The sequence below is a fragment of the Equus przewalskii genome, chromosome 9 (genome assembly GCF_037783145.1).
Source record: "Equus przewalskii isolate Varuska chromosome 9, EquPr2, whole genome shotgun sequence".
In the NCBI taxonomy this organism is placed as follows: Eukaryota; Metazoa; Chordata; class Mammalia; order Perissodactyla; family Equidae; genus Equus; species Equus przewalskii.
This window is the reverse complement of record NC_091839.1, coordinates 232,025-252,229: the sequence shown is the minus strand read 5'-3', so window position 1 is coordinate 252,229 and position 20,205 is coordinate 232,025. Positions and strand designations below refer to the sequence as shown.

The 20,205-nt window shown below is 38.4% G+C and overlaps 1 long non-coding RNA gene across 1 annotated transcript; it reads right to left on the bottom strand.

The window, feature by feature from the left end:
* Window positions 1–2,839: 2,839 nt before the first annotated feature.
* On the bottom strand, window positions 2,840–13,269 carry LOC139085402 (uncharacterized). The gene is made up of 3 exons (XR_011543654.1): window positions 13,083–13,269; window positions 12,566–12,678; window positions 2,840–5,792 (listed from the first exon to the last, which is right to left on the bottom strand). It is a non-coding gene; the product is annotated as an uncharacterized lncRNA (long non-coding RNA).
* Between the last annotated feature and the right edge of the window lie 6,936 nt (window positions 13,270–20,205).

Sequence of the window (20,205 nt, the reverse complement as noted above, 5' to 3'; positions counted from 1 at the left end):
CTCCCTTACCTTGAGAGTGGAATATCTACATAAACTGTTTGGAATTCTTCACTCTCTTCTTCCACATTTACTTATTCAATCACTCACTCATGTCATTGTAGACTGGTGGATATTTATTTTATATTTTTGGTTATAATCCAATATGATTTTGTTGCTTATGTTGTCCAGTTTTGACCATTGGGAGTTTCACCTACTCAACCCTTCTTTCTCCTTCCAAACACCTGGCAATTTTTTTTACTGTTTCTATAGCTTTGTGCTTTTTACAGAATGTCATATAATCGGAACCATACAATATGTAGTCGTATCAGACTGGCTTCTTTCACCTAGAAATATGCAATTGAGGTTCACCCATGTCTTTTCGTGTTTTGATAGTTAATTTATTTTTGTCACTGAAAAATACTCCACTGTATAGATGTATCATAGTTTGTCTATCCATCTCCTATTGAAGAATAGCTTGGTAGTTTCCAGTTTGGGTGCTCATGAATAAAGCTGCTATAAACACTCATATGTGAGTTTTTGTATGGACATAACTTTTTAACTCATTTGGATAAATACCTATTAGCATGCTTCCTGGATTGCATGGTAAAACTGTTTATTATTGCAAGAAACTATCTTACTGTCTTGCATAGCGGCTGTACCATTTTGCATTCCCACCAGCAATGAATGAAGTTCCTGTTACTCTGCATCTCAGCCAGCATTTAGTATTGTCAGTTTTTTGGATATTAGCCATTCTAATAGGTGTTACTCATATCTCATTGTTGTTTTAATTTGCAATCCCCTAACAACAAATTGTGTTCAGTATATTTTATGTTATTATTTGCAAGTATGCATTTACATATGCAAATTTAAAAATTACTTAGGAGCTTTGGGGAACCCAGGAAGCAATCCTCTTTTATGAGATGTCTTTTTCCCATTTTTTAATTGGCTTGTCTATTATAGTTGAGTTTTAAGATTTCTTTGTATATTTTGGGTAAAAGTCCTTTATCAATAGGTTTCCTCTCTATAATGATACTACTTCTCTTCCAAAAATTGAGAGAAAACAAGTAACAGGTTCCAGTCCAGGCAGCCATAGAATTAGAGTCAACACAAGACTGAGAAGTTAAAAAGCAATTATCAGGATGACATCAGAAAAAGTGATGGATTAGGCACCTCCAGAAAGCCTGTCTCTCCAGAAAAGCAGTGAATAAACTGGTAAAACCTGTGAGAATGAACTTTATCAGAACATTGAAAACAAATCATAATTTTATAGCAAACAGGTAAACACTTAAGGAAAAAACACCTGAATCCCAGTAAGAGAGCTTTGTGCCATTGTAACTCAACCCAGCCCATTCACTGCTCCCTGGTTGGTGGAAGCCTTGGAGACAATAGCCTGCATTCTCAACGTAGATTCCCAGATTCCTAGCAGCAGAGGGAGAAGAATGGACTTCAGTTTCAAAGAATTGTGGTTGTTTCTTGTGACTTGCTTGGTGGTTCCCAGAAAGACCAAATCAAAGAGTTTGCTTTTATTTAATCTACTTCAGACTCTCACAGAGATGAGACAGCTACCCAGGGGCATTTATCAAAAATATTTGAAGGCAAATGTATTAGCTTCCACTGCCAGGGACAAGGGATAACAGTTGAGGAAAACAATAGACAAATCAAAAAGCTTAGAAGGAAAGCCTGGAGCATGAGACACTTTGGAAAATAAGGGCTTTGAAAAGCACTCACTTACTCCTGGGAATTGAGGAGGCCATACACATGCCATGGGCTGGCATATTCTCAGAAAAAACTTGAGAAAGACCTAAGTTCTCCCCTCTGGATGACTTTCAGGCTCTGGAAGGAAGTGAAGGCTATAGTCGAGGTGTAAATGGCCAGGCTCACTGTTAACAGCATCAGCATAACACAAACAGAGCTGTAATAAATGACAAGGGATTTATTTCACCCCGTTTCTAGGGTTTAAGGACATCTCCGTTGAATTGGTAGCTGCCTTCAGTTGCTACACATGACAAAGAATACAGACTTTACAAAATTAGGTCCAAAATTAACTAAACAAACAACAACTACAACAGGGAGCAAAAGCAAACCCTGGGGAGGGGAGATAACCTCATTTTCAGACTTGCCACTTTATAGTATCCACAAGGTCCAGTTTGCAACAAAGTAAGTTATGAGGCATGCAAAGAAACAAGAGATGATTGCCCACACCATGGAAAAAATCAAATTGACAGAAATTATCACTGATGAAGCTAAACTGTTGCTTTTATTACACTAAGACTTCAAATCAACATTTTTAAATATGTTCAAACTGTTAAAGAAAATCAAGTACAAAAAACTAAAGGAAACCATGAGAATTATGTCTCACCAAATAGAGAATATTAAAAAAAAGAAAGTAACTATACAAATGAACCACATCAACAGTCTGGGGTTGAAAATTACAATAATGGAAATGCAAACTTTACTAGATGTGTTCAACAGAATATTCGAGTAGGCATAAGAAAGAACCAGATAGGTCAATTGAAATTACCCAATTTGAGGCACACAATGAAAAAAATGAACAGAGCCCAAGAGAGCTGAAGTCCAACATCAAGCATACCAACTTATGCATAGTGGAAGTTACACAAAGAGAGGAGAGAGAAAAATGGCAGAGATAATATTTGAAGAGATAATTTCTAAGCTTTTTGATTTGTCTATTGTTTTCCTCAACTGTTATCCCTTGTCCCTGGTAGTGGAAGCTAATACATTTGCCTTCAAATATTTTTGATAAATGCCCCTGGGTAGCTGTCTCATCTCTGGGAGAGTCTGAAGTAGATTAAATAAAAGCAAACTCTTTGATTTGGTCTTTCTGGGAACCACCAAGCAAAATTTTCCCAAATTTGATGAAAAACATTAACTCTCATTTCCAAGAAGCTCAGTGAATCCCAGGTAAGACTAACTCAAAGAGATCCACAGCAAAATCTTAAAACTCAAAGACGAAGGGAGAACTGTGAAAGCAGCAGAAGAGATGTGACGTCCACACAAGTGATTCTCAATAAGACTGACTGCCGCTTTCTCATCAGAAACCATAAAGGCCAGAAGGCAGTAGGATGACACATTCAAAGTGCTGAAAGAAAGACTGTCAGCCAAAAATTCTATATCTGGCAAAACTATCATTCAAAAACAAAGAAGAAATTAAGACTTTCCAGTAAACAAAAACAGAGAGTTTGTATGTAGCAGATCTATCCTATAAAAAATGCTAAAAGGAGTCTTCAGGATGAAAAAAAGGACATTAGACAATAACTGAATACGCTGAAATATACATGAAGAAATAAAGAACACTAATAAAGGCAATTATACAGATAATTATAAAAGTCAATATGAATTTTTGTTTTATTTGTAACTTATTTTTTCTATATAATTTAAAAGACAACTAGATAAAACAGTAATTATAAATCCATGTTCATGGGCACATAATGTACAAATGCATAAAGATGAAATTTGTGACAACATAAAGAGGGGAATGAAGCTATATAGCAAAATTTTACATATTATTGAAACTAAGTTGGTATTAATTAGAAGAAGAGTGTTATAAATTAATTGTTACAAATGTTACCTGCAATTCCCAGGGTAACCACTAAGAAAATAATTTAAGAGAAGAGAATCAAAATGGTACACTAAAAATTATCTAACAGAAAAGGCATTAATAGAAGAAATGATGGCCCCCCCCCCAAAAAGAAGATATGAAACATACAGAAAATAAATAGCAAAATAGAAGCAAGTCTTTCTTATAAGTAATTACATTACATGTAAATAGATTAAATCCTCCAGTTAAAAGGCAGACATTGGCAGGATGAATAAACAAAAATGATCCAATTAGATGCTATCTACAAGAAACTCACTTTAGATCCAAAGACACAAGTAACTTGAAAGTGAAAGGATCCAAAAGATATTTCACAAAAACAGTAAACTAAGAAAGCTTGAGTGTCTATATTAATATCAGAAGACAAAAACTTTGTTACAAGAGAAAAAGAAGGACATTATATAATGATAAAAGGGTCAACCATCAGGAAGAAACAATTATGAACATATATGCACCTAACAACAGAGCCCCACATACATGAAGCAGAAAGTGGCAGAATTGAAAGGGGAAATACACAGTTCAACAATAACAATTGAAGATATCAGTTCCCCATTACTTTTAATAATTGACAGAACAATACACAGAAGATCACTAGCATATAGACAACTTGAACAATATATATGCCAACTACATCCAACAGACACTCCATGCAAAAATAGAAGAACACACATTTTTCTCAAGTGCACATGGAATATTCTCCAGGATAGACCATATGTTAGCCTATTTAAAAAGTCTGAAATTTAAAATGATTGAAATCAAACAAAGTATCTTCTCTAACTACAATGGAATAATATTAGAAATAAATAACAGAAGGAAATCTGGAAAATTCACAAATATGTGGAAATTAAACAACATTCTCTTAAACAACAAAGTCGGAAAAACTCACAAGGGAAATTGGAAAATACTTTCAGTCAAATGACAATTAAAATACAACATACCAAAATTTAGGGGATGCAGCAATAGCAGTGCTCAGGGGAACATTTATAACTATAAAAGCCTACATTTAAAGACAAAAGAATCTCAAATAAATAAGCAAACATTCTACCTTAAAGAACTAGAAAAAGAAGATAAAACTAAACTCAAAGCAAATAGAAGAAGGAAATAATAAGGATTATAATGGAGATAAGTGAAAATAGAGAATTAAAAAACAATAGAGAGAAGCAACGAAACCAAAAGTTGATTCACAAAGAACAGTAAAATTAATATACCTTTAGCTAGACTGACAAAGAATAAAAGAGAGAAAACTCAAATTGCTAAAATCGAGTGAAAATGAGGACATTACAACTGACTGACTCTACAGAAATGAAAAGGATTAAAATAGAATTTGATGAACAACTGTAGGCAACAGACAGAAAGGGCAAGTTTCCAGTAATATACAAACTATCCAAATGTACTCAAATAGAAATACAAAATCTAAAGAGACCTATAGAAATAAAGAGATTAAATTAGTAATCAGGAAAACTTTCCACAAAGCCCTGTTTCAGATAGCTGCACTGCTGAATTCTACCAAACACTTAAAGAAATATTAATACAAATTCTTCACAAACCCTCCCAAAAAATAGTAGAGTGGGAAACATTTCCCAACTCATTCTATGAAGCCAGTATTACCCTGAAATCAAAGACAGACAAAGAAATCACAAGAAAATAAAACTACAGAGCAATATGCATTATAAATATAGAAACAAAAATCCCCCCAAAATACTAGCAAACCAAACCCAGCAGCATATTAAAAGGTTAGACACAATGAGCAAGTGAGATTTATCCCAGGAAAGCAAAGGTAGTTGAAAATATGAAAATCTCAATATAATACATTGTATTAATAGGGTGAAAGAACAAAACCACATGATCATTACAACTGATGCATGTCTTCATCTGCTCGGGCTGCCATAACTGAGTACCACAGACTGGGGGGCTTAAACAGCAGAAATTTACTTCCTCACAGTTCTGGAGGCTGGAAGCTCAAGATCAAGGTACCAGTGGAGTTGGGTTCCTCTGAGACCTTTTTCCTGCCTGGTAGATGGTCACCTTCTCACTGTGTCTTCAGATGGCCTTATACCTCTGTGTGCACACTTTTCATGTTGCTTCCTCTTCTTATAAACACGTCAGCACTACTGGATCAGGGCCCCATCCTGAAGACCTCAGTTAAGTTCAATCACCTCCTAAAGGCTTTCTCCAAATACTGTCACATCATGGGTTAGGGCTGCAACATAGGAATTTGGTGGGGACATATTTTAGTCCATAACAGTGCAGACAAATATTTGACAAAATCCAATACTATTCATGATAAAAATATTCAAACTAGAAACAAAAGTGAACTTCTTCAATCCTAAAAAATGTATCTATGCAAAACCCACAATTAACATCATACTTAACGGTGAAAGACTTAAAGATTTCTCCCTTAAGATCAGGAATAAGAACAGGATGTCTGCTCTCATCACTTCTATTCAACATTGTACTGGAAGTTCTAGCCAAGGCAAGCAGGAAAGAAAAAGAAAGGAAAGGTAGCCAAATTGGAAAGAATGAAGTAAACTCTCTCTATCCACAGATTACATGATCTTATATATAGAAAATCCTAAAGAAACCACACAAAAAAATATTAAAGTTAATAAACAAGTTCGTCCATCCATAACAATGCATAAAAGTGGCAAAATACAAAGTCAATATACAAAATTCAGTTGCATTTCCATACACTAGCAATGAATAATCCAAAATTGGAATTAAAAAACAATTCTATTTACAATAGCATCTGAAAGAGTAAAATCTAGGGATAAATTTGACCAAGGAGGTGCAAAACTTGTACAATGAAAAATACAAGACATCATTGAATGAATTAGGATGAATCTTAAACAAAGGAAATCCATGGATTGGAAGACCTAATATTAAGATGGCAATATTACCCAAGGCCATCTACAGATTCAACAACATCTGTATCAAAATTTCAGCTACCTTGTTGCAAAAACGGACAAGCTGATCCTAAAACTCATATGGAATTGCCAGTGATCCTGAATAGCCAAAATAATGTTAGAAAAGGAAGAGCAAAGTTGGAGGAGTCACATTCCCAATTTCAGAACTGACTACAAAGCTACTGTAATCAAAAAGTGTGGTACTGGCCTAAGGATAGACGTGTGGGTCAATAGGACAGAATTGACAGTCCAGAAACAAACCCTTATATCCCCGGCCAAGTGATTTTCAAAACACTGCCAAAGCCATTCAATGGGGAAAGAATAGTCTATTCAACAAATAGTGCTGGCACAACAGGATATCCACATGCAAAAGAATGAAGTCGTATCCCTACCACATACCACACACAAAAATCACCTCAAAACAAATCAAAGACCTAAATGTAGGAGCTAAAGCTATAAAACTTAGAATAAAACATTGCAGTAAATCTTCATGACTTTGGATTGGTTAATGGATTCTTAGATATGATACCAAAAGTAAAAGCAACAAAAGAAAAATAGATAAATTAGACTTCATCAAAATTTAAAACTTTGGTTCATCAAAGGACAACATCAAGATAGGGAAAAGAGTACCTACAGAATTGAATAAAATATTTACAAATCATTTATTTGACAAGTTATTAATATCCAAAGTAGATAAAGAACTCTTACAATTCAACAACTAAGAGGAAAACAACCTTACTTTTTCAATGGGCAATGAGAGTGATGTCAGCATCACAGAAGAGTGAGTTGTTCCCTTTGTTTCTCTCCTCTAAGTTACAACCAATCAGACATCCATTGACCAACAGAAGGTTCCCTACATAGCACAACAGGACACCTAAGAGATCCACGCTTCTATACATCTGAAAGTAAATGGATTGGACCTGCAGGAGGCAGTGGAACTAGAGGAGGAGCTCCCCTCCCTGTCCTCCAACAGCAGAGATCCAGGGTGAAGAGACTTATACTGGTGAACATGCCTGCAAGTGGCCACAGTGGGGGCAGAAAACAAAAAGAGAAAAAGCAGGCAAGGCTTTCTCCCTGCCCATCTCCTAGCAGATCCTGACCCCACTCCTGCAAACAGTTGTGGCGGGGGTGGAGAAAATGGATGCAGCTTGCTCTCTGCCCACATCTCAGTAGATTCAGCCCATGCAACTGTGAGCAGCTGTGGTGGGGGCAGAGAAAGTGGGCATGGCTTGCTCTTGCCCATCTTCCAGTGGATCCAGAAAACATGTCCCCTCAGCCTCCCATAGCAGCGGCCAGGTCTTCCATATGTTGTTCCTCTGAGAATAGGAACAGGACAAGGATTGCCACTCTCACCACTTTTAATCAATATGGTGCTGGAATTTTTAGCTGGAGCGATTAGGCAAGAAAAAGCAATAAAAGGGATTCAAATTGGAAAGGAAGAAGTAAAACTGTTGCTATTTGCAGATGACATGATTCTATACATAGAAAACCCTAAAGAATCCACAAAAATCTGTTAGAAATAATCAATGACTACAGTACATTTGAAGAGTACAAAATAAACATACAAAAATCAGTTGCATTTCTATACACTAACAACAAACTAGCAGAAAGAGAAATCAAGAATACAATCCCATTTACAACTGTAACAAACAAAAAAAACCGAAATACCTAGGAATAAATTTAACCAAGGAGGTGAAAGACCTATACACTGAAAACTATAAGACATTATTGAAAGAAATTGAAGAAGACATAAGGAAATTGAAAGACATTCCATGCTCATGGATTAGAATAAACGTAGTTAAAATGCTCATATTATCTAAAGCAATCTACAGATTCGATGCAATCCCAATCAGAATCCCAATGACATTCTACACAGAAATAGAACAAAGAATCCTGAAATATACATGGAACAACAAAAGACTCTGAATATACAAAACAATCCTGAGGAAAAATGAACAAATGTGGAGGTCACACTCCCTGAATTCAAAATATACTACAAAGTTATAGTCATCAAAACAGTATGGTACTGGCACAAAAACAGACACACAGATCAATGGAACATAATCAAGAGTCCAGAAATAATTCCACACATCTGTGGACAGGTAGTCTTCCAGAAGGGAGACAAGGAACATACAATGAAGAAAGGAAAGTCTCTTCAATAAATGGTGTTGGGAAAACTGGAGAGCCACATGCAAAAAAATGAAAGTAGGCTGTTATCTTACACCATACACAAAAATTAACTCAAAATGGATTAAAGACTTGAATGTAAGACCTGAAACCATAAAACTCCTAGATGAAAATATAGGCAATGCACTCTTTGACATTGGTCTTAGCAGCAACTTTCTGAATACCATATCTACTCAGGCAAGGGAACCAAGAGGAAAAATAAATAAATGAGACTACATCAGACTAGAAAGCTTCTGCAAGGCAAAGAAAACCATCAACAAAATGAAAAAACAATCCACCAACTCTGAGAATATATTTGCAAATCATATATCTGACAAAGGGGGTTGATTTCCAAAATATATAAAGAACCCGTGCAACTCAACAACAAAACAGTGAACAACCTGATCAAAAAAATGGGCAGAGGATATGAACAGACAGTTTTCCAAAGAACATATACAGAGGGCCAAAAGGCACATGAAAAGATGTTCAACATCACTAATTGCTAGGGAAATGCAAATCGAAACTACAATGAGATATCTCACACCCATCAGAATGGCTATAATTAACAAGACAAGAAAAGACAAGTGCTGGAAACGACATGGAGAAAAGGCAACCCTTGTACACTGCTGGTGGGAATGTAAACTGGTGCAGGGGCTATGGAAAACAGTATGGAATTTTCTCAAAAATACGTATGATTCATCTACTCACTACTGGGGGTATTTATCCAAAGAACATGAAATCAATAATCCAAAAAGATATATGCACCACTATGTTCATTGCAGCATTATTCACAATAGCCAAGATGTGGAAGCAACTCAAGTGCCCATCAATGGATGCATGGATAAAGAAGATGTGGAGTATATATATATGATGGAATCCTATGCAGCCATAAAAAGGGACAACATCATGCCATTCGCAACAACATGGATGAACCTTGAGGGTATTATGCTAAGTGAAATGTCAGCCAGAGAAAGACAAATACTGTATGATTTCATTCATATGTGGAAGATAAACAAGCGAACACATAGATAAGGAGAACAGAATAGCAGTTACCAGAGGACAAGGGAGTAGAGGGAGGGTGAAAAGGGGTAAAGGGACAAATATACATGGTGATGGATAAAAACTGGACTCTCGGTGATGCAACAGGGCAATCTATGCAGAAACTGAAATACAATAATGTACACCTGAAATATACACAATGTCATAAGAGAATATGACCTCAATAAAATAATTTTTTTAAATAATAAATAAATTAAATGGGCAATGAACTTAAATATACATTTCTGTAAAAAAGATGTACAAACGGCTGATAAACACCTGAAAAAATACCTAATTTAACGTCGTTAGTTGTTAAGGAATTGCAAATCAAAACCACAATGAGCTACTACTTCACATCCAGTAGGATAACTCTAATCCAAAAAAAAAAAGCAGAAAATAATAATTGTTGGTGCGAATGTGGAGAAACGAGAATCCTCATACACTGATAAGGGCAATGTAGAATGGTGCAGCTACTGTGGGAAACGGTTTGTCAATTTCTCACAAAGTTGAATTTAGAGTTACCACTGGGCTCAACAATTTCACTCTTAGACATATAAAAGAACTGAAAGTGTATGTTTACACAATAACTTGTACACCAAGTTTATGTTAACATTATTCATATTATAAGGAAGAAGCGGAAGCAACCCAAATGACCACTGATTGATGAATGGATAAACAAAATGTGGTATACTTATACAATGGAATATTATTCAGCCATAACACGGAATTAAATTTTGATGCATATTACATCATGAAGGAACCTTGAAAACATTATACTAGGTGAAAGAAGCCAGATATAAAAAGCCACATATTTATGATTCCATATATTTGAAAGACCTAGAATGGGCAAATTCACAGAAACAGAATGAAGAGCAGTGTTCGCCAGGGCACGAGGGAGAGAGAAATGAGGAGGGACTGCTTAATGGGTCTGTGGTTTCTTATTGGAGTGATGAAAATATTGTAGAGTTAGATAGTGGGGATGGGATCACAACATTGTGAGTGTTTTAAAAGGCATTGAACTTTACACTTAAAAATCGTTAAAATGGTGAATGGTTAAAATGGTTATGTGAATTTTAACTATTTTTTTAAACAAGCAATAGTCATACAAGACATTCTCCCTTCCCACACACGTTCACATCTCTTTAATTCTGACACTTACTTTCATGGGACATGACCGTGGGGGAAGAGACTAAGTCTTACGCATTGTGATACATCTCCTTTCCCATCAAGAACTAAATTTCTTTCTTATTACTTGCTAAGAAATCCAGAAGAAGGCATAAACTTGACAGGAAATCACATCTCAGCCTCTTGTCAATATTTAAACAATTTCCTTGCTAATGAAACTAGAGGTCAAGTGTCCACAGGGTCAACAGCAGCCAAAATGAGTGTCTGTGCCTCACTCCCCTACCCTTTCTCATAAATATTTCTTGACTTTTTGTTGTTTGAATAAATGACTACAAGGCAAATGCTCCTGAAAGGTTGCTGATCAAAGTGCGCTTTATTTGTTACAGACATAATTAAGTAATGCTTCGACGCATCCTTTCTTTGGGGAGATGGAGCACAAAAGATACTAGAATCTCAAACGACTTAGTCAGAAAGGCATCCAGTTACTAATACTTTTTAATTATCACGGCTAGCTGCTCTGCAGTCACATCTGCAAGGTTTAGCTGTATTTACAGAAATTAAACCGCAAATCAAGTTGTGAAACTCTCCCCTCTTATGAGTTGTCCAAAGACTATTAAACAAAATAGAATTTAAAAACAGCATGGAGTTATAAATAGCCTGCTGTTTGGTATAGCTTGTCAATCTGTTACCACTTACGCATATTCTCTAACAGCTCTCTAATTAGCACTCACTTTTGATACTACTGCTCCTAAAATGTTTACGTTGGAAGTTACAAATTACTGTCTAATTATACTGGCTACTTTGTTTTGCATAAAGTTTAAAAAAAATCCCATTCGTGCTATAAAAAAACATGTGCTGTCATCACTTTTTGTATAGAATGACTAATAAAGTTTGCCAGTTTTACGCTGGATATCAGCAATGAGCAACTTTAATTAAATTTGGCAGTGTAAGAATTCAAGACTTTACTTCCTTTAGGAGTGAACCCCTTGCAAGCATGAAACGTTTGCATAAATGAAGTCAAAAGATATAATGCCAGTAGAGTGGCAAACTCAGCATTTGACTCGCAAATTCCAGGAAAAACTTTTCTTTCGAAAGTTTCCAGCTTCCCAAAGGTTGCTGTGCTCAAGGAACTTGAAACATTTGTGCTTCTACAAACCCAGTCTGGGAGAATCTTGGAAATCAGTGCTGCGAGGGGTCAAAGCAAGAGAAAAACTACTGTTTTGGCAGAAAAATATCAGGGCGATGATCTTAATAAAACTGAACTTTGCCAGATCCATTTAAGTTCTTCACATTCCGTGAAGTCTCCCTGCTGTGAAACGGGCCAAATCATTCATCAAAACCAATCATCCTGAGGGCTGGCCCCGTGGCAGAGTGGTTAAGTTCGCGCGCTCCACTGCAGGCGGCCCAGTGTTTCGTTGGTTCGAATCCTGGGCGCGGACATGGCACTGCTCATCAAACCACGCTGAGGCAGCATCCCGCATGCCACAACTAGAAGGACCCACAACGAAGAATATACAACTATGTACAGGGGGCTTTCGGGAGAAAAAGGAAAATAAATAAAATCTTTAAAAAAAAACAATCATCCTGTCACTGGGAACTCTTTATCCAGAGTCTCCTGGTGGTTACACTGATGTAAATTGTATCATTTGTTCAAAATATTCCTGCTTCTACTACCAGGGAGAGGGGATTACAGAAGGACTGTAATCTCACTCCACTGACACCAGGGGGCGTTGTGACTTACTTTGACCAATGATGTGCGAGTGATTGCTTCTGAACTTGAGGGCCATCATGTTGTCCATCACAGCTCATGAAGCCAGCATGTATCAGATAAAGGCTGCTCCTTCTGCCTTGGTCCTGGAATGGAGATAATGTGGATGAGCCACAGCCAACCCACGATGGGCATGAACTTACAATGAACTGAACTTGTAGCGGCCATTTGGTACTGCAGCATCACTCAGCCTATGCTGATTGCTACATACACTTAACTGCCATGTACTATTTCAATATTTAGTAAATATCCAATAAATATTGAAAAAAATGAATGAACTAATGGATGGAGGGAATAAAAACTGCAAAAATTGTTATTATTATTATTATTAAGATTAAATCTGAATATTCAAATGCAAGTTGTCTGTGTTAAGAGGAAATTGTGTTACACTGTATTGAGACCAGCTGTATTTTCTAGGCACAAGGCCCACACATCTCCATTTTACCCAAAAAGTCAGACGTGATCAACACACCACATGTTCTCTGATTACCAGGAAGTGTAGACCATGTGAGAGGCCAGCTTTCCTTCAGAACCTGATCAGCAGGGGCAGGCCTTCCCCATCACCGCGTTCCTGCCCATCAACGTATCTCTAACACAACAGCACTGGTCCATCCCTTCAGTGTGTTTCACAAGCTCTTTTATGATGGAGACAGGGTCAAGTGGCAGCTCCAACGCATCTGCACAAGAGACATTTGGATTTGGAAAATAATCAGGGCATGACACAGGGTGAGCTGCCTTCCATATAAGCAATCTCCTGGCTAAGCCTCAACACACAGGATTTTGGATTGGCTTGTACGCTAATTATCAGCTGTTCTTGTCGGTATATAAATGATCAACACTCCCTATAAAGTCCCAGATTGAACTGCCCATAGTGATCCCCATTACGTGTCATACACTGTGGAAATTATTCTTCCTGGTCTGTAAGTGCTGGCCACCATAGCTTTCTGGTAGAGTTCTACTGGAAGATTATCTTCAGAACTGATACTGTTTCACATACTCCAAGTCCTCCACACAGCCATAATGAAGACCCACTTCTTGTGAAACCAAAAGCCCTGAGCAAAGCGAAGCATTTGTGGAAGTGCTTTTCTGGTGGGAACAGTGTCACTTGGCACTCCCTGCTGCACTGGGCCTGGAACATTGTAAAAATGGAATTCCTTCTCGCTGGTGGCAGAACGGACTGAGACTGCTGCTCCCTGCCATTCCCCCCAAACAGCTTTCAATATTTCACAAGCTGAGTTTGAGACGCCCATAAAATATTTGAACAGCCAAATTACCCCTTGGGAAGAAAGGAAACTTCCCCTTCTCCTGTACAATGAGCTCCTGCGATGTTCCAGGCCTATGTCTGCTTTGCTCCTTGCTCAAGCTGGGTAAGAGTTAAGAGGCACATAAAAAACCTTCATACTAGAGTACTCAGTGTGGTGGTAGAGAAATCACAGCGTGCTGTGGGAGTAAAAAGAGCAGCTCTCAGCCTCGTCCATAGGGCGGGGCCAGGAAAGAAAGATCTCCTTGAGGAGGGAATACTAAGCTGAGGCAAAAAAGATGCCAACAAGGCAGCCAGGTAAAGGGTGAGGAGAAAGGAAGCTCCCAGCAGGAGACACGGCAAGTGCAAAGGCCTGCAGGGGAGGGTGAACATGGCGCCAGGAGAAACTGGAAAAGACTGACTGTCGGAGTCCAGAGTCCAGAGAGAGAAACGTGGGAGATGAGGCTGGAGAGCTTCAGTCAGTCAAAAAGATCTTTGACCAAGTGTTTGGAACTTTGGGCTTTATCATGAGTCAATAGGAAATCAGATTTACACGTTAGTAAATGTGCAAATTTGGCTACAGTGTAGTTTAGCAACAGTGGGTATGGGAAGTCCCGTTAGGATGCTGTATTTAGTTATCTACTGCTATGTAACAAATTATTCCAAAACTTAGGGGTTTAAAACAACACTTATTATCTCGCAATTGCTGTGAATCAAGAATCTGGGTACAACTTAACTGGATATTTAGGTTCACAGTTGCTTCCAAAGCTGCAATCAAAATGCCATCCAGGATTGCAGTCATCTCAAGGCTCAGCTGGAAAAGGACTTTCTTCTAAGTTCAGTCATGGTGGTTTGCAGCTGTTAGACTGAGGGCCTCGATATCTCACTGTCTGCTGATCAGAAGCCCACAGGGAGACTCACAACATAGCCGTATGCCTCATCACAGCCAGCAAGTGCGACGAGCCAGAGAGAGAGCAGGCAAGCAAAGCTGAGGTCGCAGTCTTTGATAATCTAGTCTCAGAAGTGGCGTCCCATCACTTTTGCCATATTCCTCTCACTAGAAACAAGTCACTACACCCAAACCCACTCTCAAGGGGAAGATATTACACAGGGTCATGAACACCAGGACACCGGGATCAAAGGGAGCCATCTTAGATTCTACCTGCCACAAAAGCTGTTGCAATGATTCACGTTTGAGATGCTGGTAGACGTAGTAGAAACGAAGAAAAGTAGACAGATGCGATGACTATTTAGACAGTAGAATCAACAGGATTTAGGCATTGCAGTGAGGAAGAGGTAGAAGGCAAGAATGACTCTCAGGTTCTGGCTTCAGCAAAGGGGAGAATGATGATGCTGCTTGCTGAAATGTAAACACTTAAGGAGAAATTAGATTTCTAGGCAGAAATTTTATGAGTTTTGTTTTGTACATGTTGAGCTTGAAGTGCATGTGAAACATCAGAGCAGAGTTGCCCTTCCAGGTCTGATCTGGAACAAGAGATTTTGGGTCTTCCCTCAGAGGCCCAACTTCTGGTGAGTTTTTTATGAACACGTATATTAAATTGGATTCTACCCACCTGTTAATCTGGTTATGCGAAGCCATGGATGGATGGCCCTTCTGGTCCGAATATGGAAAGAAGACCCTAGTAGTCACTACTCTAACTGAATAATTATCCTTCAGGAAAAATATAGACTAGTCCAGCAAAAGCCTTCTCTAGTTGCAGTATATTGAGACTGTACAAATCCTTCTATCTTCACATTGGATATAAAACAGAGTCGTCCAGCTGGTGATCAAGTCAAATTTTAAGTTGTAAAGAATCATCAGGCACCTGAAATGCAAAGGACTTGAAAGACAAAACTTCCATTTTCTGACGTCTCTAGGTAGTGGGAGGGAACAGAGGGGCCTCAGTGGATCAGAGATGCAGAAGCAGAGGCGTCTCCCTGCAGAGATCCACAGACACCCTGTGAGGCAAATCAATTTGGGGGTGAGAAGTCTGATGCTCATTAAGAAAATGCAAGCACATGGTGGGAATCAGTGAACTGTTTTAGTTTCCTTGTTCAATAACATCTCTTTATTATAGCCTTCCCTGAAACACGAGATAGCTCTGAAATTTTATTGTGTGCAGAGACAAAAGATGGCAAAGCTTTTCAGAAAAGTCTCATGAGAAAACAGGTAGAATTATCTTGATCACATAAATTAGACCCAAAAAATCCAGGTCTTACTCAAATTGATGATGAAAAAGGAAGGGGAATACAGTACTGAAAACAAATGTTCCTGTGTATTACTCCACTGGCTTACACATGGACCGAGATCCTGAGGTCCATCAGTGTTCAAGATGGTAACCGGAGAGGCAGGTTCTTTGACCGCACTGCTGCTTTTCAGGAGTGCTAGAAAGCAAGCCACGTCCTTGTATTCCCCTCAGTAATACCAAGTCAACCACTTCCTTTTGTTTTTGCATTTCAAGGATGCTTACAAATCTTTGCTAAGGAGAATTCTGGCAAAACTGCCAACAAAGACACAACAGAAAATTACGATAATTAGTTCAATTAGTTAGTTAGGGAAAATCAGTTAGTAATGATGGAGTAACTACTAACTAACCCAGAATTTTGCTAAGTGCAATTATAAATCACAAGAAGCTATCATATGTGCTGAATGTCTCCTTGAATATATAAGAACCAGGTATTCTATAAATAATAGTACTATATTAATTATCATTAATAATTAGCTGATTTATAATTAATCTAATTAGCCCGCTAGTTATTAATAAATGTTAAATATTTATTGCGTACTTACTATGTGCCAGGCATGGCTCTAAGCAGTTTATGTTGAACCTCACCGCCACCTCGTGAGGTGGCTACTTTGTGCACGAGGAAGCAGATGCACCAAGGGATGAAGCAGCTTTCCCAAGGTCACTCAGCAGGGAGATGGTGAATTTACTATGAGATGCGGAGTCTCTGAATTCAGAGCACTGCATTATGACCTTTAAGTTCATCACAAAACTCAGGCTATACAATTGCCCTAGGAGGCAGGCACTCGAATCAGGCCATTTTATAAATGCGAGACTGATACTCCGAGAGAAGATATAACTTTATACTTTATACTGCATGAAGGCCAAGATATTTGCTCTCCAATAAAAAGATATACATTCTGTATGAGGAGGATTCCACACATTCCACATACCTCAGCAGGACAGAATTAGTGAGACACAGGAAAGCCGAAGTCACTCCACATGAAGAAGAACTCCATCACCACCAAAGCCTCCTAGAAAGGTCACAGCAGTGCGAGGGCCCCTTCACTGATACATCAGGCCAAGGCTGACGGGGCTGATGAAGAGGGGATTTTTGCCTCAGGAAAAGGTTCTACCACTGACTTCTGAGGTCTGCTCCAACCTCAGGATGCTATGATTCACATGACTAGAGCACCGGTTCCTTTCATTCCTGGGAACCTTGTTCTTTGTATTCTGCACTCCTTACCATAAAATCGAGAAACAATGCAGGCTGGCAGCATAAAACTAATTTTGGTTTTTTTACTTTTTTTTCTATTTTTTCTATTTATAGAAACATAATTAGAGATCAGGTTGGTGATCTGAAAAATATAAGAAACTAACTTCGGTGTTTGACTCTCCAAGGAATAAGACCAGTCTTAATATTAGTTGGAGTCATTTTCTAATTCAGCAGGGACATTTCATTTTTCAACTGCCGGTGAGGTGATTGGTGTGGCAGAGACATACAGATCGAGCTGGGAGCAGCATGGATGGATGGTCCAGTGGGGACTGCATATGCTTGCCTTGGGTATTAGGTTTCGTACTTTCTATAGACGCATTCCTTTAAAGAGTTTTGCAAATTTGATGCAAGGTTAGAAACCTGCCTCACTGCTTCTGACAAACAATGCAAACATCCCAAGTGCTGTCAGCCTGTTCAGCCCTATGACACGAGCATACTATTCTTCGAGCATCATGCTTCTTTCTTTGTCAAGAACAAGCTTCTTTTGTCTGCAAAACTCATGGAGAGGATTATTTCCAGCAAAGGACAAAAGCAGAGAATAAGAGTAGTGGCCAATTTGCGTGTGTTCAGCTCAGAGTCTCCCTCTGTTACCCTACACAGGCTGAAATCAATCCTTCCAGATATGTGGGCCCAGGAGAAATAACAGTGGACTCTAGAGAAATATGTAGTTGTCAGAAAAAATAGAAGCCAGTAGATGGAAATTCTCTTATCTTCCATCTACCAAATCTCTAAACTTTGCTGCATCGGTACCTCTCCTCTTTCTCTCCCCTTGCAGTTGAGGAAGAAGTCCTTTCCCACATATGTGGAAGCCTCCTTCCCCTGCTTGTGCTGTGAACCTCAACCCTTCCATCCGTCTAAGGAACCCCACTGACTCTGTTGTTCTCTGCCCCTCCTGTAACTTCATCACCCCCTTATTCTTCAGATACATCCCATAAACATTCAAAAATGTTCTACTCTCTCCCATCTTTAAAAAAGGAAACTATTTACACCCCACATGCCTCTTTAGCATGTCTTATTCCTGTCTTATTCCTCTCCTCCTCGTTATAGTCAGTCTTCAAAAGAATTTGAGTTGTCTGTATACACTGTCCCCACATCTTCTCACTTCCATTCGTTCTCTCTTAGATCCACTCTAAGCTGGCCTCATCATCATGACTCCACCAAAAGTGCCCTCACCAAAGGTACTAGGGGCCTCCATGTTTCTAAATCCAATGGCTACATTTTAATCCCCACTTCACATAGCCTTTTGGGAGCATGTGTCATTTCTCTTGAAATGTCCTCTGGCTTCTGTGACTGCATGCTCTGCTGGCTTTCCTATATCTCTCAATCCCTGTCTCTTGGGTGTACCACCTCCTCCACTCAGTTTCACATATCAAAGTTCCTCAGGGTTTAGCCCTAACTGTTTGCCTCTTCAAATTTCTTCCTAGGGATTTCTCTCATTCTCAAGGCATCAAACACAATCCATCTGCAGAATCATGTCTGTCTTGTTCAGCAGAATTTCTCAATGCCCAGGACAGTACCTCACACATGTAGTCTTTCCATTATCTTTGCTTTATTAATTGACTTGAAGCCAGAAGTTCCAGGTTCATCATGGAGAAAGGCACAGCAAGTGACAGGGAGTTAAACACAAGGGTTAAAAGTGACTTTGAAGTCAGAGCTTGGTTCATAGCCCAGGTCTTCTTCTTACTAGCTTTGTGATTTTGGACAAATTACTTATTCTTTCCCCTTATTTCTAAAATAAGGTTTTAGACTAGATTGGGTATATTCAGGGTGGTCTGGCCGTTAACCATACTCCTTCACTCCTATGTGGAAGATAAACAAACAAACACAGGGTTATAGAGAACAGATTGGTGGTTACCAGAAGGGAAGGGGATGGGGGGAGGGCAAAAGGGGTAAAGGGACACATATGTATGGTGATTGATGGCAACTAGACTTTTGGTGGTGAACACGAGGCAGTCTACACAGAAGTCAAAATATAATGACATACACCTCAAATTTGTATAATGTTATAAACCAATGTGACCTCAATAAAAAAAATTAGCATGCTAAATAAATAAATAATAGAATAAAATAAGGTTAAATATGGTATCTATGTTGGATTTTTCTGAGAATTAAATGTACACTAGAGTTAAAATTTCATAAGGTCAGATATTTTCACCTATTTTGTTCAATGAATAATCCATTTCACCTAGAGTCCAGGTATGCTCAGTAAACTCTTCCTGCACACCAAATGCAGCCCACCACCTGTGTGTACGGCCCAAGAGCTAAGAAGGGTCTTTACATTCTTTAAATATTCGAGGAAAAGGAACAAGAATATGTTATAGAGACAGTATGTGGCTTGCAACGTCTAAATTATTTACTATCTCATTACAGAAAAAATTTTCTGACCCCTAGAATAATGCCTGACACAGATTAGGTGTCCAAAATAAACTTTTATTAAATGACTACATGAATGAGTGAAAGTGTGCACGCATCTAAAGCGCTGAGAGGCTAACACGCACTGACTGCTACGTGAAGCACTGTGCTGCCATCGTCATCACTGTCTTGTGTGTGAAACCTCTCTAACGGAAGGCAATGTCAGGGCTCCCACCACCTGTCAAAATGACCTGCTGAAAAATGAAGCATTCAAAATGCCCCCATTTATCTACCATCACACTCTTCATTTGATGCTGCTTTAAAACTACTTTATTAAATTGAAAAGTTGTTTTAATAATTTTATATCTATTATGAATGATTTATTCCATTGCTAGTGATGCCGGCATTGTGATCCCCTCACCCTTAAGGACAGTGTTTTCTAAGAACTGACAGTCTTCTGATCAGTTTTTCTAGGCAAAAGGCCCATATTTACTGCAAGGAAACATATTGTTTTGATACA